The sequence below is a fragment of the Zalophus californianus genome, chromosome 9, assembly GCF_009762305.2.
Source record: "Zalophus californianus isolate mZalCal1 chromosome 9, mZalCal1.pri.v2, whole genome shotgun sequence".
NCBI classification, from domain to species: Eukaryota; Metazoa; Chordata; class Mammalia; order Carnivora; family Otariidae; genus Zalophus; species Zalophus californianus.
Window position 1 is genome coordinate 31,508,253 of NC_045603.1, and position 20,467 is coordinate 31,528,719.

A 20,467-nucleotide genomic window follows, 5' to 3' on the forward strand; every position below is an offset into this window, starting at 1 on the left:
GTTAAATAAAGATTCACCTATAATCCCAAATATATGAAGCTGGTTATTTATATTACAACAAGTAATGATTTTTACCACAATGCCTCAAGTATATAATGCTTATTAGCAAAATTTGTGCTATAACTATTGAAACATGTTTTTGGCTAAATAAGGAGAAAGGGAAGGTGGAAGGTAAATTAAATTGATTTCTACTTAGTTTGGTAGGAAATATAGGATGTAAGAAGCGTGAGAAGAAGAAAGATGGAATTTCAGTGAATCTAAAGATTATATTCACATGAGGAAGGTAATGAGTTGAGGTAACTAACCAAATAGTTCTGTATAATGAAACAAAACTAAACACTGTTCTACAAAGCAGTTGTACTGTGAGAATTAATTAATTAACTTGGCCTGAACAGACATTACAAATTCAGTTTTTTATTTATTTTTTATTTTTTTAAAAGATTTTATTTATTTATTTGACAGAGAGAGACACAGTGAGAGAGGGAACACAAGCAAGGGGAGTGGGAGAGGCAGAAGCAGGCTTCCCACTGAGCAGGGAGCCCGATGCAGGGCTCGATGCAGGGCTCAATCCCAGGACCCTGGGATCATGACCTGAGCCAAAGGCAGACGCTTAACAACTGAGCCACCCAGGTGCCCCACAAATTCAGTTTTAATTAAAATTGTCAAATAGATGAAGTTTGCTTTCAAAGTCCTCCCATTCCTTTTTTTGGAACTTCTCTCTGCTTTTGCTTTTTTTCAGACATCAATCTTAATACCAGCAACTTGCCTCACTCAGGCACTGTCCCATGTTCCAAAATAACTCTCATACTTTTTTTTCAAAGTTTAAGGATTTCCGCTTGTGGCTTATGGCATTTTCAGCTCTGACACATCTAGCAGTTGAAGTTCACATCTGCAGTGTGTTCCCATGGGCATTCTGAACATGAGAGTTTCAACTCTTCCTTCTCTCAAGAAACAATTACAGGATGCAGAAGTCTGAAAAGGGTATCAGCCTAAGGAAAAAAAAAAAGAAATCCTCTCTAGTTTTTAAAGTATATTATTAGCATCAGTATTAGTAGTATTATTACTAGTAATAAAGCTGTGATATTCTCAACCGATCACTACATCATTGTGTGAAGATAGCACAGTTAAAGATGGTGTGGGGGACAGCTTAGGGAATATAGTCAATACTGTAATAACATTAGACGGTGACAGATGGTAACTATAGTTACTGTGGTGAGCATTTCATAATGTATGTAATTGTTGAATCACTATGTTATACACCTGAAACTAATATAATATTATATGTCAACTATACTTCAATTAAAAATTAAAATAAAAAAAAAGAGTAGTGAATGAGAGGAAGTAATTCTTGTAAGGCTGATTCACCCTAAGGCAAACATTACTGACACTCTTCCTTAGGAAATCTACACTTTTTTCAACCATTTTTATTTCAAAAGATCAAGTTGCAAATTAAGAAATTCCACACAAAATGAACATACACTTTTGTCTCTTTATATTTATTGGCCTTACTTTCATCTCCCAGTTAGAGCATATTTAATCATAAATAGATAGTCAATTTTTTATTGGGAGAGGATATTCTAACTTGCCTCTATGACCCATGGGAAAGAAATAGATTTACCTAGATGACAATTCATTTCCTTCCATGGAACTGAAAAAAAGTAAAGGAGTTAAAGTAAATTACTCTGATGTCCTGAGGATAAACACACGCTAATACACAAATATTTTTCTATTTATGAAAGAGAAGAGGTGGGGGGGAAAAGAAAAAGAAAAAAAGGAAGGAAGGAAAGAAGGAAGGGAGAAAAAAAGAGGAAAGGAAAGAGGGAGGGAGGAAGGTAGAAAGTAGGGAGGGAAGAAAGGAAGAGAAAGAAAAATGTAAAGGCAGAAGAGAGGGAAGAAGGGAGAAAGGGAAAAAAAGAAAATTTTATGGCAAGACATTGTGTCTTCAACAAAACTATCAGCTCCTTGGAGGAGGTCAGGGACTAAATTTTATATGGCATTGCTTTTGAATCTTCTACTGCAGTGGGCACATGGTAAGCATCCCACAATACATATTAGCTGTTAGAAATAATTAGCTTGCAGATACACAAGATACATTGGAGATTTTTTTGGTTTTCTTTTAAAGAAATCAAACCACATCAAAAGAAAAGGAAAAAAAAAAACTTCCCAAGCTATTTAAAAGGAAAAAAAAATGTATTTCTCACAGTGTTGCAAAAGCTACAGCATAAGGGGGTCATATTTTTCCAGTGAGCTGGTTCCATTTGACACCATATGGCAGTATCAACCCATGTTACTCTGCCAAACTCAGGCAACTCAAAGGTCAGTCTATTGAGGGAAGACCTCCAGGGGCTGGAACAATTGATAAAATGTGTGTTAATGACAATTCTCTCTTTTTTCTCCTATTGTTTAACCTCTTCTAGGTATAACAATTGCTTTGCCATGTATTACTTTCAAAATTAAGTGCTCATAGAATTTGTTGCACTTAACATGACTCAAAAATGGGGTGAGAATACATAATTCTAGTCTAGTGACATTCTGGTTGAGTAAATTAATAATATCTCAATGACTCTAAAATCAATTCTAATCTAGTTAGGTTCTGGTTTAGAGACTGTCCTTGGGAAAAGAATATAGAGACGTTATTACAGTATAGTTTAATAAACATCAAGGAGGTATAAACAGGATGCTATGAACAATAACTGATTATTGAAACAAATTATTTGCAATTCAAAGTTGATAGATGTATGAATATGTGGGACCATAAACACTGAAGAAGTCAAGGAAGTCAAGTCAGAAAAGGTGATATTTGAGCTGAGGTGGAAAAGTTGAGTAGGAGATGCCAGGTAAAAAATTCAGGTGGAATGACAGAGGGAACAACATATCAGAAGCCATAAATTTGTCAACAAATCTAGTTTGGGTAGGAAACACTAAGACTTTTCCTAAAAACAGAAGGGAGTGATGTAAATAACACCAGAATGAGACATTAGCTACAGAATATGAAAGGTGATTTGAAGTAAGCCAAGAAAATTGCACTTTTTCCGGCAGGGAGGGATTCAAAATAACTTTTTATGAAGAGGAAGAACATGGATAAAATTTCCTTTCTCTCTCTCTTTTCCTTCCTTCCCTTCCTCCACTACAATGTAGAAAGTGAACTGGAGTAAAAGGAGACACTGATGGGAGAAAACCCGGTTAGGAGATAGTTGCTGAAGTTTAAATAAACAATAATACTCATCTGGAAAAAAGCAGTGACAGTGGAAACAAAGAGGTGAAGACAAAATTGAAAAGCATTTCGAGGTAGAATTCATAGGGTTTGGTTACTACATGAGTGAGTTTGTGTGGAGGGTAAGATAACAGGGGGCAGAGATAGAGATGTTAAGAATCGGGAAGACTGAGAAGATTCTCAGCTTGAAGCCTAAGTGACATCATTGCCTTAGAGGAGCCATTCAGGAGACAAGTAGTTTTAGGATCAAGAAAATACTTTGGAAAAGAAAAAGTGATCTACTTTGCAAATTTAACTTCTGGGTATCTTTAGATATATTAAAGAAATGAAAGAGGACATTTGAAATGGTTGATCTTTCAATGTCAGATCCAGTACACACGGAGAAGTTTCCTCCTGCTCTAAGAACAGACGTGGTGTACGGTTAACCCTTGAACAACACAGAAGTTAGAGGAGCCACCCTTCTGCCCAGTTGAAAATCCATGCTTATCTTTTGATTCTCCAAAAATTTAACAAACTAGTAATAGCCTACTGTTGACTAGAAGCCTTCCCAATAACATGAACAATTAACACAACTTTTGTAGGTTATGTCTATTATACACTGTATTCTTACAATAAAGTAGCTAGAGAAAAGAAATGTTATTAAGAAAATCATGAGAGAAAATACATTTACAGCAACATACCGTACTTACTGAAAAAAAATTGTCTGTAAGTGGAGCCATGCACTTCCACCCCATGTTGTTCGAGGGTCAACTAGAAGCCCAGGAAGAGTGAGGAAGTGAAAGGGGTTTGCTAATCAACTCTCCTTCCTCTAAGAAGAGACACTGTTAACGTACTGAGTTCAGGGTGAGGTCAGGCTGAGGTTAAGAGTGAACAGAGATTGGGGAGACCAGAAGAAATTAGGAACGAGAAGGAAAATTTGCTAAATAGAAGTGAAAGGTTTAGCATGGAATCAAAGTCAAGATGAGATTAAACACTAAACTTAAAAGTTGTATAATCCTCTACAGCAAGAGAGAAGGAAGTAAATGGGTTATTCTAAAAAGGTGGAATTCGGTTCCCCCCTTGGAAAGCCATAATTGGAAAGTCTGTAAAGTTTTGGCACAAGCTAATAATACAGGTACTAACATCTCTGGAACTCGGAAATAAGTTAGATTTGGTTAAATACCTATGTGTGAGAAACTGAAGTGCATTCTTGGCTGGAAGAAACCAGACAGACTAAAATAAGCTCTACTAGTCATTAAAATACCATTACTAAGTTAGCAAACTGCTAGATCATCTTGTGTTACTTTATCCATTTTAGAAAGGTGAAATTCATCTTAGAAAAATCTTAAAGATACAAAATAGCTAATTATTCTTGACTTTTCAATGCAGTGATATCCTTAAAGAGTGTTCTGTTTTCACTCATTCCCTAAATAAAAACATATTTGCATTATGACTTCTGATTGAACAGAGCCAAACCTATGTTTTCGTCCTTTCGGTCCTTGACCAGTTTCCTGAGTATTAAATAATACGATGCATACTAACTGGTTATTGACCTTTTGCTGACCTTGCTCCAATGAACATTAAATCCTGATGGAGAATCTGTAATGAATAGCAAAACACACAGGCAACTATTTTATTCCTTTGTCCCTTGACCCTTTCAGCCAAGAGAAGTGCAAACAGAAATGTAGCAGAGCCCAAATCTTCACTGCTTGATATGCATGGGCTTATCTTCTTGTTGGCTATGCATGACCTTTTTTTCTGAATGGCACACAAGAAACTGCATGAGATACTAAGGCAAAATATTCATGTTCAAGTTTCCCTAAGCACACGAATTTCCTTATATCACAATTATATTTAGTTTTCCTTTGAAAGAGGACTAGTTCCTTTAAAGGGTAAAAGGATGTTCTATCAACAAGAAGATTCCAGGTAATTATGCTCAAAACTAGAGGAGCGAAGTGGAGGGGCATAATACAGATGTCATATTGAAATCAACTTCAGTGGCTTGATATGTTTGAGGTTATCCAAATTCCAGAGTTTCTCCTTATGGCTTGTAAACTCAGAATTGCCTCAGACTGTATATACATAAGCCCCCCACAGGATTCATCACTTTTTAGTGGGTAATTATTTTTTAAGATTTTATTTATTTATTTGATGGAGAAAGAGAGAGAGAGAGAGCGCACAAGCAAGGAGAGTGGCAGGCAGAGACAGAGGGAGAAGCAGGCTCCCCACTGAGCAGGGAGCCCGAGGCGGGACTCGATCCCAGGACCCCAGGATCATGACCTGAGCCGAAGGCAGATGCTTAACTGACTGAGCCACCCAGGGGTCCCTAGCAGGTAACTGTTTTGACTTTTAAGGCCATCTGCATGCTTATTCTATCCTTTCTTGGTTATTCTAGAGATTACAATTTGTATGTTGGACCTATATGAAATAGTAACTTTTATACTTCCCTGACAACTCTAGAACTTTAGAACACTTCAATTCCATTTCTTTTAGTGGTATTTACCACTAGACTATTTCCTCCAATTCTTCATTTCTTCCCTGTGATAGAAATATATGTCCATAACCTTTGATTTAATGTTGGAGTGCCCCCACTAGAGCAAACAGAGTATATTTCCTTGAATTATTGATATTTAGTAACCTGCTTCAGCCAGCGGCATGTTAATGGAAGTAACATGAGCCGAAGTTTCAAATGTGACTGCAGTTTGCCTTGTATACTTGAACTTCTGCCATTACCATGAGAAGGGAGTGCCCTCAAGAAACTGATGGCCCAGTAATAAGATATATGGAGTATATCTGAAATCAAACTGCAGCCTGCAGCCAAGCCCAGCTGACCCAGCCAAGCCTAGCTGACCATATATAGAGAGAGAGACCCTAGACCCATATATACATATATATATCACTGAGATTTGGGGATTGTTATGTAGTATTATTGCAGCAATTGCTGATCAATAAAACTCCTATTTAGTATCTTCATATTGTATTAGAGAATAATTGGTGAAAAGTAGAACTAGCATAAATTTGCTTCTGCTTAGTGGTAGCTTCTACAAACTAAAACTTTCCCAGGACCACAGCTATTTATTATTTATTTGTTCCTAATTGCTATTTATATAATGTTAATTAATTTTTTAAAGATTTTATTTATTTATTTATTTGAGAGAGAGAGAGAGAGATGAGCAGGGGGAGAGGGAGAAGCAGGTTCCCCACTGAGCTGGGAGCCCAACATGGAGCTCAATCCCAGGAACTTAGACCCTGACCTGAGCCGAAGGCAGACACTTAACTAACTGAGCCACCCAGATGCCCCTAAATAATGTTAATTAATTATCCCATTGAAAATATAACTAGTACATAAATATTTATTTAAAAAGCTATTTGATTTTCAAACATTTTAAATTTTTAATGCAAATTTTTTACTACTCCAATAAGCACATTGTTCACATAAGTTTCTAGGTATTTCTAATACTGTACTCCAACAATTACTCTCTTACTTTGCCTCTCAACCTTGAAAATGGAAATCATGATTTGCTTGCTACTATTGAATGGTACTGTCTGAAAATCACTCAAAATACATTTTGTAGAAAAGATTTTTTTATAGTACATGCTTCTCTCAAATCAGACAATACGAGTAATTATTGAATACAGACTTAACAATTACTTAACCATACCTCTCCCCAAAGGCAGTGGATTATTAAACTGCATTTATTCAACCTAATGTAAAGCAGTATGATAAAAATCTTAACCGGAGATTTTAAGTTAAGATTGTAAATTAAATATGTTAAATGAACGCTTGGAAGCCTAGCACACAAGTTTTGAAAAGGACCTATCAATATAGCTTAGGCACACGTGGATATAAAACTAATAAACAAAATTCTCTTCTTCTTCAATAAAACAATAGGGAAACCAGATAACAAAGTAGGAGATGAAAGGCTAACGGTGGGACTTGAGACTGGGATGAGGTTAACTCTTAAGAACTAAGACTGAGAAATGAAGATGGAGCTTCTCAGCGGCTAAAAGTGAAATCCTCTCCAAGGGGAGAGGGCATTCTCTGAGCATTCAATGCTCATGTGTCATGAGCATTCAAGGGGAAATTGGAGAAGTGGCCCCAACATGGAACCCCAGCTCCAAAGGCAGAGAAAGCTTGCTTCAGGAAGTGTGCGAGTGACACTCTGGTCTCACTGGGCCCACCCAGTGGCCTGGCGCCTGGAATCTGTACAAGGTGTGGAGGTAGTAATGACGACATTTACATCAATGGGATAAAATGGCAGCTAAAGAGGATCCACGATGGTGTGCAATGGAAGTGGCAGTTACAAGACCACCAGCTAAGAGTTTTGAAGATAAGGAGCATCAGGGTCTAGAAGGATGTCCCCACAATCAGCACTGACAACATAATTTGAGGTCACCATAAAGCTGCAACAGTTGTCTATGGGGACTAACAATAATTTTTTATGTTGTCTGATTCTAATGATTAATCTTAATTTAAGCTTAGTAGATAAATCCTGTCAGAAATTTAGATGCCTGGGCTGCCAAGCATTTATTTCATTTAATTAGCTTGATAAAGCTAAAGATAGAAACATAGCAAATTGGTTGGGAAGGCAGGTTGTAAAATAAGACTAACCTGGATTTAAACCCCATTCTGTCATTCACTAGCTACTTGATTTTAGTTGCTAAATTTCTCTGTACCATTTCCTCATCTATAAACTGCAAATAATAATGGTAACTTCTTCATGGGATTGGCATAATAATTAGTTGGCACATATAAAAGACTTAGACCAATTCCTGGTACTAAGTAAATACCAAATAAATGCTAGTTATTATTATTACTTGCTTGATCTCAAGGAGAGTTCATGAGGCCTCCCTTGTTTTCTTCTCCTGTCCCTCTAAGCCAGGAATACAATAATCAAAGTATGAAGGAGTGGGAGGCAAGGACCAGATGTGACTCAGTGACAAATTCACAATACTTCTGCCTTTGTTTGTGCTTGATTGAATGTGTTTGGGGGGTAAGGGAGATACTTCTCTTCTTTCCTTCTCCTGGCTGCAGCCTAGGAAACCAGTAGATAAAAATGCAAAATCTCACATGGTGGAAGAAAGAGACAGATGACAGAATTATCTTGGTAATGCCCTGGCCCCTGGATGGATGGTATGTTTGTCTTTCTCTTTATTCTTACTTTGGGGGTTGGCTGCTTTAATGAAACAGTTCAGATTTAATACATTCATTCTGGAATAAACATTACTAAATTTGGAAGGAGAACAGTTTGAAACTAATGGAAAGTGGCCAGAGAAAAGTCTTAAACCCAAATTACCAATGTTTGTTGAATAGAGAAAAGAAAAAGTATGAAATCAATGTTACTTCATAATACAATACTTTGTGTAATTATTTCTAATTTTAGGAATTGTAATGGACAAAATGAGTCTTTATGAAGTATTAAGTGGATACAAATAAATAAAAAATTTATAACAAGGAGCTAGACATTACCTGCATGAAATTTCCTAAAAACAAATAAAATCAGAGAAAACTAAATGTGAAGGTTGAGTAAATAAATTATGGCATGAAATGGACATATAGCACAACCATTAAAAAATGCTATAGATCTATATTTTTTGAAATCTAAATATATCCATGATATATTTTCTGTGATAAAAGCTGATTACAAAGTGGACTTATAGCATTAAATAATTTTACTTATTTAAATTAAAAGGAGTGGGCAAAATCATGGCTGTGCCTGTAAGTGTATGTATGACTATGAGACATTGGGAAAGATGTATATAAAGATGTTAAGGGGCACCTACGTGGCTCAGTCAGTTAAGTGTCTGACTCGTGATTTCGGCTCAGGTCGTGATCTCATGGGTCGTGAGATCGAGTCCCCCAACAGACTACATGCTCAGCAGGGAGTCTGCTTGAGATTCTCTCCCTCTCCCTCTCCCTCTTCCCCTCCCCCCCAGTCATGTGCTTTCTCTCTCTCTCTCTCTAAAATAAACAAATAAAATCTTTAAAACAAAATAAAATAAAGTTTGATTGAAAAAAGTTAAGCTTATTCATAAAATTTTAAATCTCAGTCTGCATTCATCTGAACCATTTTTGAAAAGCAGTTGAAATAGTGACCAAGATAGATGTAAAAGATTAGAGGAATGTTTGTCAGTCACTTTTTCAATGTGCAACCTTGAATCAAATTGGACTTCCAGAAAAGTTGATGTATATGACTCCATGTCTTCATATCACACTAACCAAAATAATAAGCACAACAGGAAACAATAAAGGAATCTCCATTTATGGAGACATTAGTAAATTAACAAATTCCCTTACTGCAGAATCTAAAATATATTTGCCATTTTTAATAATATTTGATCTAATTAAGAGGAAGATGCTCACCTTTGACATATATATCCCATAATTAAGACGGACGTTGTTTGGGGGAAGAAAGTAAGCAACAACCCTAAAAGTCCTTTACTTGGAGATTGGACCCTTGCAATTTGGTGGGTTGCAGAAGTATGGGTCACCATTTTGGATACCATGCACTAATGAGCTCTGTGAAGTCAGGAACTGTAATGTTTTTTGTTGTTACTGTTAACAATCTTATCTTCAGTTTCTGGCATCTAATAAGGGCTGAATAAATATTTGTTGAATAAATGCCTGAAGTTGTTTCCCTTCCCACATAATGGCAGCAATGGAAGGAGAAACAAAATGGCAATGGCATTTTAACTTAACCCAACCAAGTTTCATAACCAGGAGGACACAGCTGCTCAGCCACAGAAGAGAGTTAACCAAACAGGCATAAATATTCATCCATCAAGTAAAAATCCTTAGAGTATTACACTGATATGGAAATCTGCCAGGATGATCTGACCAGAATCTTTAAAATGGATGAATGGCTGAAATCCAGGAGACTTAAGATTTGAAATAACTTGAAATCTCACACTTTTAATCATTGTATTGTACTGTGTCTTTTTCTAAGGAGGATGCGAATAGTTTTCCCAATGACTAAACTGTAATAAGACTTGTAAGATAACATTAGACTAAAATACTATCTTGCTCATCCAGATGGCTCTAAACTAATTAGAGTAATAAGAGAACTTCTCTGATGCAGTTTTAATCAAAGACTTAGTGATTCAGAACACTTCCTGAGTGACTGCACAAAAGCTATGTGAGACTCATAGAAAGTCAGTATGCAACCTTACCAAGATCTGGTCTCAAGCTGTGTCTTACGTACAAGAGGTCACAAGGTTCCACTGGGTTTTAGAATGGTCTCGAGATTTTATGGTCTTGCCTTCTAAGGATATTTTCCACATCTTAAATTCCATATTTGTTTTTAAGATGCAGCTGATCAAAAGTCATAACTACATCTTATTTTGGCTAGACATTTGTTAGTATCACTTTGAAAGCAGCTTTTAAAAATATGTGGTAAAAAACACATAACACAAGATCTACTCTCTTAATTAATGTTTAAGTGTATAATACAGTGTTGTTAACTATAGGCACTATGGTGCACAGCAGATCTCTAGGACTTTTTCATTTTGCATGACTAAAACTTTATACCTACTGAACAGCAACTCTTCACTTTCCCTTCCCTAAGCCTCTGGAAACCACCATTCTATTTTCTGCTTCTATGAGTTTTACTATTTTAGATACTTGATAGAAATAAAATCATGAAATGGGTATATATCACTCCATATCTATGATTATGTATATGCAAAAATATTAGAAGTCAAATCAAAATAAATAAGAAAAATAAGTAGGAAGAAAGTAATTGGAACTGTAGAAAAACTAATCAAAAAGACACCAAGTAGAAATGCCTTATTTATTTATCTGCATATCCCACATATTCTTGTTTTCATCAGTCTATGACTATAATAAATTTATACTTATTTAATCAAAAAAATCATAACCAATTTAGTTATAAAAACAGTTCATTTGTCTTTTTCTTAACTCACCTGTGCAGAAAGACCAAATTACAGACTTGTAATAGACCAACATCTTTAAGCATAGGTTTATTTAATAAGGATGTAGTTTATAAATAAGGTAGGTCAAGGCATAACTGTTAAATAACTGAAAATTACTCTGGCTATCTCAAGCAAGAAAGTTAAATTTATTAGATTACTAAGATAGCACACAGAAGTGAAAAATATATTGAACCATCATCTTGCCTTGACACAGTCTCAGGACAAAGGCTGCCCTGGGTCTTCAATATCAGAAACTATTGAACCTTCTCTTGAGTGTTGATATTAGTTATCTCTGTGCTAGTAACCTTGATTCTCTATGGGGCTCTGTTCAAGTTTCATGTTTCCAAGAAAGAGAATTGGATTTGCATAACTTAGATTAGGCATCTCTGACCTTGATAAATTAGCCAGGCAAGTGTTTGGAGGCAGAGGGTGGTAACATCAGCACAGCCACAGGGTAAAAACTGAAAACACAGACATTGCTCCAATTTGTACCATTGTAATGGGTTATCCTATGATCAGAGCAATGTTCTCTTGAGGTAGAAGTGGATGATGATGCACCTCTCAGAATGTGGCTTGACCACAGTTGTGTTTGCTCTGGTACTAAACCAAGAAGTAGAGTTATAGATCTTAAATTGATTTGAATAGGCAGAATATAGTATGCCAAATCCTACAGCCCTGGCCTATGACTAGAATTTAATATCAGAGTTCCTCTCTCTTTCCCTTTCCTCCAGTTTCTGTTGATAGGAACAGTAGCCACATTTTCTCTGCCTCATCCTTCTCAAGCTTGCTTCATAAGAAGGGAGAGCTGATTTCTCATAGACTTAAACAAGTCTGTGTTTAGCTCTTTAGACATGGAGGACTGAATCTTCTCTGATCATTGCTTGCACTAAGAAATAGACAATATTGCAGCAATAATATGCTAGAAAACATAAGATCATATCTATCTCTTTTAACCAAGATTGTATATTCCGAACTTAAACATAGTCCAACATCTAGCAATTCTTGAATTCCCACCCTTTTTAAGGTAAAATGATTATAAAATTATACTTGTAAAACTCCCCTTATATAAGAATATCAGAAAAGGTATATGGGTGGGTGTTTTAGTTATCTATTGCCTTATAATATATTCTTCCAAAATTTAGCACCTTAATGAATGAAGCACCTTTAGACCCACTGTCTCTGTGGGTCAGGAATTTAAGTGTGGCTTACCTTGGTGTCTCTGGCTCAAAGTTTTTTCATTGGGGTTGTATTTTGGGTGCTGGCTAAGACTGTAATCTCACTTGAAGGCTCAACTAGGAGATGAGCCACTTCCAACTTCCCTCAACATGGTTGTTGATAGGATTTAGTTCCTCATGGGCTGTTGAATTGATGGCCTCAGGTCTTTGCTGGCTGATGTCTAGAGAGAGACTGCCAAGACAGAAGCCACAGTCTTTTCGTAACCTAATCTTATAGGTGACATCCCACCATCTCTGCTACACTCTACTCTACTCAAGGAATCCCTATGTCTAACCCACATTTAAGTGGAAAGAATTACTCAGGGTACAATTCCCAGAAAGCAAGAATCATTAGGAGCTCTCTTAGAGTCTGCATTTGACAGCAAGGAAACCCAGATCTGTGATACTTTTAGTATTGAAAATACAGGTATATTTTGACATTTAGGAAATAGAAGAAAGTCATAAAGTAAAGTACAATAAAGAAACACTAAAACTGAAAAGAGACTTTGGGTAAAAATGAAAAACATTTATGATTATGGTTCTATAAACCAAGAGGAAAAGTGGTTCAATTGCTAAGGCAGAGTTTTACTGGCAAATATTAAGAATTTATACCAAACATTTACATCAAACACTCAGTAGGCCACAGATTTCTGTACAGATTTTAAGTGTATGCCTAGTTACCCTCTACAATAAGTAGCTTCCCATTGTTACTTGTGGTTATCAGTACAAAGAGCTAAGTAAAGATACTGGCAATGAAGAGAGACTTATAAAAGAAACTCTTGTTGATACAAGAAAAATGTTAAAAAAATGACAATTTTAACAAAGTATGCTTACAAGAAAGGTACATAGAAAGAAAATATGCAATAATTTAAATAACTTACATTGATACAAAAAACAAATATTTTGAGACAAAAGCTCTCAAGAGCTGTGGGCCTCTTTTATGTCCAAAGGAAACTGGCTAATTATACCTCTTCATATGAGAAAAAAGGAGAATAACCAAATTCCTTAACAAAAACATAAAAGTTACTATATTTAATATTTTAATCTTTTTAATGAACTATGAATACAGATAGAGATATCCAGAAAGAATGCCATATGGGATGGGGAAAGTAGCTGAGACATAAACACTGAGAAAGAAAATTAACAGATATTGGAAGAACAACTTAAAACATCCAATTTGGATATGTTAAAATCACCATGGTGTGTTTTACTTAGGAATTGGCAGATGGTATACCCTACTAGTCACCCTGAAGATTTATTTCTCACATAACAGGAAGCTCTCTTGTATGTGTTTTTTTCCCCAAGACAAAGAATGGATAGGTAAAGCCAATAATGACACATTGGTGCCTTATTTGGAAAGATGGTGAAATATTTTTAAATACACATTTTCAGATTAACTCACCAGAGAATTTATAGGAACATAAAGATTGAACGCTTTAAAAAGATGTCAACAAATCAATTGTCCCAATATTCCTAGCAATTCACCAAGATTTATTGATTGTCAACACTATGAAGAGCACTGTGCACCAGAGGTAGAAACCCAGCGAACCATAGTTCACAGAATTATTTTGTTTTATAATATTTTTTCTAATATTTGTTATTTGGAAAAAGTCAAAAAGCATAAAGAAAATATAAAATCACCGATAATAAACATGGTTAATATTTGGTATGTTTCCTATTAAAAATTATGTGATTTTACCTATGAATATATGTAGATAAATTTCAAATACTGATATATAATTTTTGTAAACTATTTTGCAACTTTAACCACCTATGATGTCAGGGCTTTTAAATTTATTATTACTCAATATACTTTTAAAAACATGAATTTTAGAATACGTGTAGTATTCCATTGTGGTTATAACACAATTCATCAAATCTGCTCATATAATGGATATTAGGTTACTTCTAATCTAAATATTTGTTTCGTGTATTTTTGATATTTGTGTGGTCATAAACATCCTGAAGCAAAAATGCACTGGTCATTTATCTTGCAGCATACAATCTGTGCTCTCAGAGTTCCTACTCTCATGGAAGGAAAAAGTTATAAACAATTACATTTTAAAAAAGAGGTATAAACAATTATTGGCATATGGTAAATTCTAAAAGACAAACAATGCAAGTCTTTGGTCTACATTTCATGTCAATTATCTGCTATCTCTGAGGATTTCAATGTCTTTTCTCCTCTCTCTCCCAGAATGGCGGGAACAGAAAGCTTAAGTTCATTTTCAACACTAAATTTACCAACAGAATTTCCTAAAGACACAGATGGGAGAATCCAGGGCTACCATGAAATGACATTCTACGCATTTAACTCTCTGACGACTGACTTCAAGAATTTAGCAGCAATTAACACATTATAATCTCTGCTGACACCCTGTTTTTCAATTGGCTCTGCACTAGGCAAAGAATAGGGGGCACTATGGATGTATCATCTAAAAATCCTAGTGATTTGTATAGTATTTGTAATTATTTTTTGTGTGCTCTGAGAAAAACTGGTATTTGGTTGGATGTAGGAGGTAAGGGACAGAGAACCAGAATGACCCCAGAAGCTAGAAGAAAATCTCTAAAAAAAAGGGACAGAATGGGTGAACACAATGATTTTGGTTTTTGAGCTTAAGGCATCTGTGGGGGTCCCTAATGGAGAAGTCAAGTAAGAAGTTATAAGTTACAAGTAAGTTATAAGTTACAAGTAAGAAGTTACAGCCTCATTATGCGAGATGCCAAAAGTTCATTTCAGAGTACATCATAAATTGATCATAAATCAATAAGAAAAGAAAGTCAATTTGCAGATCATTAGAGGCAACACAACATAATCATAAATAGCAATAGTCTACTACATAAAAAGACTATCACATCCCAGAAGAAAAAATTTAGGAATCAGAAATATTGAAGTCATTTCATTAATTTGAAAATCTGTATAATGTGGGAAATAGCAGCAATGATAATAATGCATTGGTATCTTTATTTCTTTAAAATGACAGTATGACAGTCTGTCCCATTTCCTTTTTTCTCTCTTCTGTCTTAATCTCAACAGCATTAATGAAACATGATTAACTAGAAAATGTCAGTGGCTTGGAGGCCTAACTTAAATCTTACCAGGCTATGTAAAGGAAGTGTTCTAGATTAAAATTTAATGTGTAAACTCTCACAGTAGGAACTATACCAGCTTTTAAAGAATAATTTATGACTCAAAAGCAAGCAGGAAACTACCTAGCAGATAAGTGAAAGTATTAGCTACTAAGATAAAACATAGCTTCCAAGAGGAGTGTACTTGTACTGGGTGACAAGCTTCCTTATCATTTTTCTCTTAATAAATATGTGTACATTTATAGCACTTTGTCATTTAGCTAGTTCACTAGAAGTTACACACAATGTGTCACGTAAAGGGGCATAATATATGTCAACCCAGGCTTCTGTAAGTTTTCAAACCTGAAAGACTAGTTTGCTATTTCATTGTGCTGACAAACTTGTATTCTTTACAAATAGTATAAATAAAACCTGCAGGATTTTAAAGGAAAGAGAAATCACATCCAATTGGAGGACTGAAGAAGATGTCAAAGAGAAAGTTGAACTTGAGCTAGACCATCATGAATTTTGACAGATGAGGATGTGGCAGAAAGAAAAAGACTAGAAATGTGGGTGTTTCTCAAAGCACATTAAACATTCTAAAATTGTGTAATGAGATATTTTAAATAAATTTTCTCTCTCCTTGCTACTTTAACACTATGCAGTTAATTCAGCCTGACCTCCTGAGAGCCAGAAACCCAAATGAAAAAAAGCCCCAGGTCCTTTTTGAGAATTCCCCAATTCCTTAACTTGCTCATATTCTCCCCATTTTTTTCTGTCTGGCTCTGACTCAGCCCTGGCTGTAAATTGAAACTCTATATTTTACTTTTTTGGATTTGGGTGTCTATATTCAATATCCCTGCCTTTTGGTTATTAATTCTCCTTAATAATTTTTTGACATATGCCCAACCCTGTGACACTTCCCCCTCCAAACTGTGTCTGATATGATGGTTCTCCTTTGTTTTGGCCTTTTGGGACCCACTCCCAGCATCAGGATTGGTTGGCACCCAGAGCAGCCTAATGTGGATCCACATGAGCAAGGATTTGGATGTCAATCATAGAAGTTACTTTTGTTTTATTGTAATTTATTTTTTTCTGGAAATACAAATGTTTGTTGGAGGAAAGTATAAAAAGATGAGAAAAATCACCTGCAACTCTACTACTCAAGATAAATACTATTAACCTGTTGATAGATTTATTCCTAGTCTTTTTTCTATTTACTTGTTTACATACATATTTAAAAAAACAAAAATTGTTTTCATAGTACATATATAGTTTGTATCTTGCTTTTACACACTTATTTTATCATACTCATTTCCCAGTATTATTAAATAGTTTTGGCCAAAAAAAGTGTTTTTTTTAATGGCGTGTATACTTATTTTCAAACAAAACATGATGAAATTTATTTATATTGTTTTTGATTTTTCACTATTATATAAGAAACCTTAATATCCAATAGTCTATGTAGTACAAGTCACAGTCAAGGAACTATAGGTATAAAAACAAATGTCAGTACAAATAACACTAGTTCTATACTTGCATCTTGGAAAATATTCTTAAGAAAACCATTCATAGGCCACCGAAAATTTCTGTAACATCCCCTAATCATTTGAGTCTATACAAATATCCTGTTTCTCCTTAAAGTTTACCCACCAAGTATAACATTCATCAGTGGGTCTTGTCTACAACAAGTATTACTGTCATGTTCTAATGGTGATATTTTAATCCCCTCATTTCTTCTACATCTATTAGTTGAAATTCTTCTGTAAGGAAGATACATCTCTTCCCTCTCCTCCATTTATTTATTTATTCAGTCATTCATTTATATAGATTCATATATTGGAGGAGTGTATAATTCAATAATCTTGTTATTTACTTTGTTCAAATTGTTCTAGCACTGGTCATTGGGAACTCTTCCAGGTAGGCTCCTTTGTTCTTTTGATATGACTCCATCTCTACCTTTCTCTTTCTCTCTCTAAACATTCCCTTACTTTCTAGCATGACACAATGCTTTACACTAATTTTACATTTTTCCTGACCAGCCCTAGTATCAACCATTTCTCCAAGGAACCCAAATTCCTTTTATTAAAGAACTGTATTGAGAAATCAAATCTAGGCACTAAGTATATTCACTGTAAGTAGATGTCACTGCTTATGAGTCTTCTTAGCAGACAGAACTAGGAAATATGCATTTGTATACTATCGACCTATGCACACATATCAATGTTTACCTCTGTATCTATCTGTATGTATCATGAAGTAGACATGAGTTTTTGCTATTATCTCCAACTCTAACCCAGCACCATGAGGTTCATTCTAGTCTTCCCCCTACTGGTTTACTTGTAAATTCCTTTTTTGACAGTGAGAAAACATATCTACAGCAGCAGTACCATGCAGAACAGTTCCATATCCCTAAAAATCCCACTGCGTGGCTCCTATATAGCCATTTCCTCCCTTTTTCCTAATCCCCAGCAACTAATGATCTGTTGTCTATTCCTACAGTTGTCTTTTTCCAGAATGCCATATAAAGGAATCATACAGGTGTAGCCTTTTTTTGGGTCTAGTTTCTTTCACTTAGCAAAATGAAGGCAGTATTTTAAACGCACTTCTGCTAAGGCTCCGAGGATTCAGAGGTATCACAAAAGTCCCAACAGGAGGTAAGACGGAATAGCAGTTTGAGTCTTTCACTTCTACTTGATCAGAATAAATATGCTTTTATCTGTTATATATAAGCTCCCGTATGCCATTTTGTTTTCAAAATTTTTCTACTGGTTTAAGAGAGTGTTGTATAAACTTTGATCATTCTGAATTAAGGCAATATTAGTAATAATGGAGAGCTTGGAACAATTGGGAAAGTTATTAAAGAAGGTGAATAGAAAAAACATGGAATCTTGTTTGAATGTGTTGAATAAGTGCACTAAGAAAAATCCAGGGTATGTGGGTTAAAGAATAGGTTTATCTAGATATCTCAACAAAACAGATTTAGGAGAAAAGAAGATCTGGAAGAAAAGCTAAATTCTGTTTTGAAAATTTTCTGAGAAGTCTAGACTGATCCTTTGAAGTTCAGCAATTAAATCTGAGTTAAAGATACAGATTTGGAAGTTATTGGCTCATAAACATTAATAAAATATATAGATATGGATGAATTATAAGAGAGTATAAAAAGGGAAAATAATAAAAGCACAAGATGCTGCTATGTGAAACACTCATATTTATTAAGTAAAATAGGAAAAGACCACAAGGAGACAAGAGGTCCATGTAGAAGAAAATCCAGGAAAGACTGATATCACAGCCTTGGAGAAAATGGGATCTTTCAAGGACTTGGGTGCTCAACAATGTCAAAGATCAAAAAAGAAGAAGTAAAAGACACCAACAGAAAAACAAAAATGCTCCCTCAAGATTTGGCTCTTAAATATTGGTGATGACAAAAGTTTCAGTGTGTCAAAGCTGAAGTAGAGAGCAGTTGCTTAGTAGCAAAAGAAAATAAAGGCATATTAGAAAGAGTGGGTATAGTTTATTCTTTCTAAAAGTTTGAGAGAGAAGAGAAAATTAGGAGAGAAAAAATGTGATCTGGCGTATTTATAGTGTTGGTAGGCTGTATTAAAGTTCCACTTTAAAACATTTAGAACAACTTGGTTTTTCGAGTTTTAAAAATAATTGCTATCATTTATTTCTCAAAATTTCTGTTTGGTGAATGTTCCTAAATGTGCTGTAGTTAAATTTTAGTTCAATGTTATATAAGAAATAAATAAAATTACATTACAATTAGTAGCAGATCTCTAGAATTTCTGGAGTCAGATAAGGTAAAGGAAAAAGCGTTGGGGCACTGGGTGGCTCAGTCATTAAGCATCTGCCTTCAGCTCAGGGCATGATCCCAGGGTCCTGGGATCAAGCCTGGCATCAGGCTCCCTGCTCAGCGGGAAGCCTGCTTCTCTCTCTCCCACTCCCCCTGCTTGTGTTCCCTCTCTCCTTGTGTCTCTCTCTGTCAAATAAATAAATAAAATCTTTAAAAAAATTAAAAAAGCATTTAAGAAATATCAAAAGTTAGAACTGTTTCACTAGTCCTCCTCAGCATCCTGAGTATTAAAGACAAAAAATTATAAGTATGTTGGATAAGAGTTTCTTGGATGAGCCAGTTGTCACCTTAAAATAAAAATCAACTAAAACAACAAAAAAATTAAGTGCTAAGTTCTGAAACTTTTGAGTCAGAAAGGAAACAAAACAAGACAAGGTTGATGATGATGATTACATTTCCTCAGTCCACTTTCCTAATTCACCTGATATAAGACAGTGGGAAAAAGCAAACCTAGGAATTCTAAACCTCCTTTCCAAGTTTATATCATTTTCTAACTGAAAGAGTTGCATCAGTGAAATCACTTGCACTAAATTTTCTCACATTTTTAGTTTATCTTTAGCTCTCAAATGCCATTATTCAAGTATACCACACCTGTTTTATAAAATATAAGATCAATGGTCAGTTATGTCTAGAAAGAAAAAAAAGTACTGTGGCAAGAATCTCATTTTCTTCCATAAATAAGAGAACAACATTACAGAAGATGGAAAACATCTTCTGTAAATAATTTTAAAAAAAAAGGAAAATCAGAAAATTTCATTTTTCAAGCATTTTAACTTTATTTGGTACACTTATTTGAATTCACACAGATTTGAATAATTTACCCATACGGTCAAAGTTAAAATTTGTTTTGATGTTTTTTGGCCGACTCTCTAGGCTTTTTAGAGTAATTTTTCAAAAAATCTGATAAGAAACAATAGTTTTAGAGAATGGCCTCTTGAAATCTTGACTTTTTTTTGTTAAATCCTGATGAAACATTATAAGTCACAGAGTTTCAATAAATTCATTCAACAATATATTTGCTTTCAGAAACACTTGAAAATATTTAATTATGTATTAAGAAAAAAATTCAACTGGAAATTGAAAGGTAATAGACAATAAATAGATGACACACCACAGTCTTGAGGATTTTAAATATACCTTTAACTGGGATATAGAATAAGATGTATTGACAAGATTATCTAATTTCTTAGGACATATTCAAAG

The 20,467-nt window shown here is 34.9% G+C and overlaps 1 long non-coding RNA gene across 2 annotated transcripts in view; it reads right to left on the minus strand.

The window, feature by feature from the left end:
* Positions 1–548: 548 nt before the first annotated feature.
* The window catches only part of LOC113922867, a 41,663-nt gene continuing 21,744 nt past the window's right edge, over positions 549–20,467 (minus strand). The window contains exons 1-3 of one of the 2 annotated variants that reach the window (XR_003520091.2): positions 3,904–3,938; positions 1,619–1,648; positions 549–989 (exon numbers count right to left, since the gene is read on the minus strand). This is a non-coding gene — a long non-coding RNA (uncharacterized LOC113922867). Of the gene's footprint in view, positions 990–1,618; positions 1,649–3,903; positions 3,939–20,467 lie in introns of those variants that run through there. The other variant, XR_003520090.1, reaches the window with a different exon arrangement.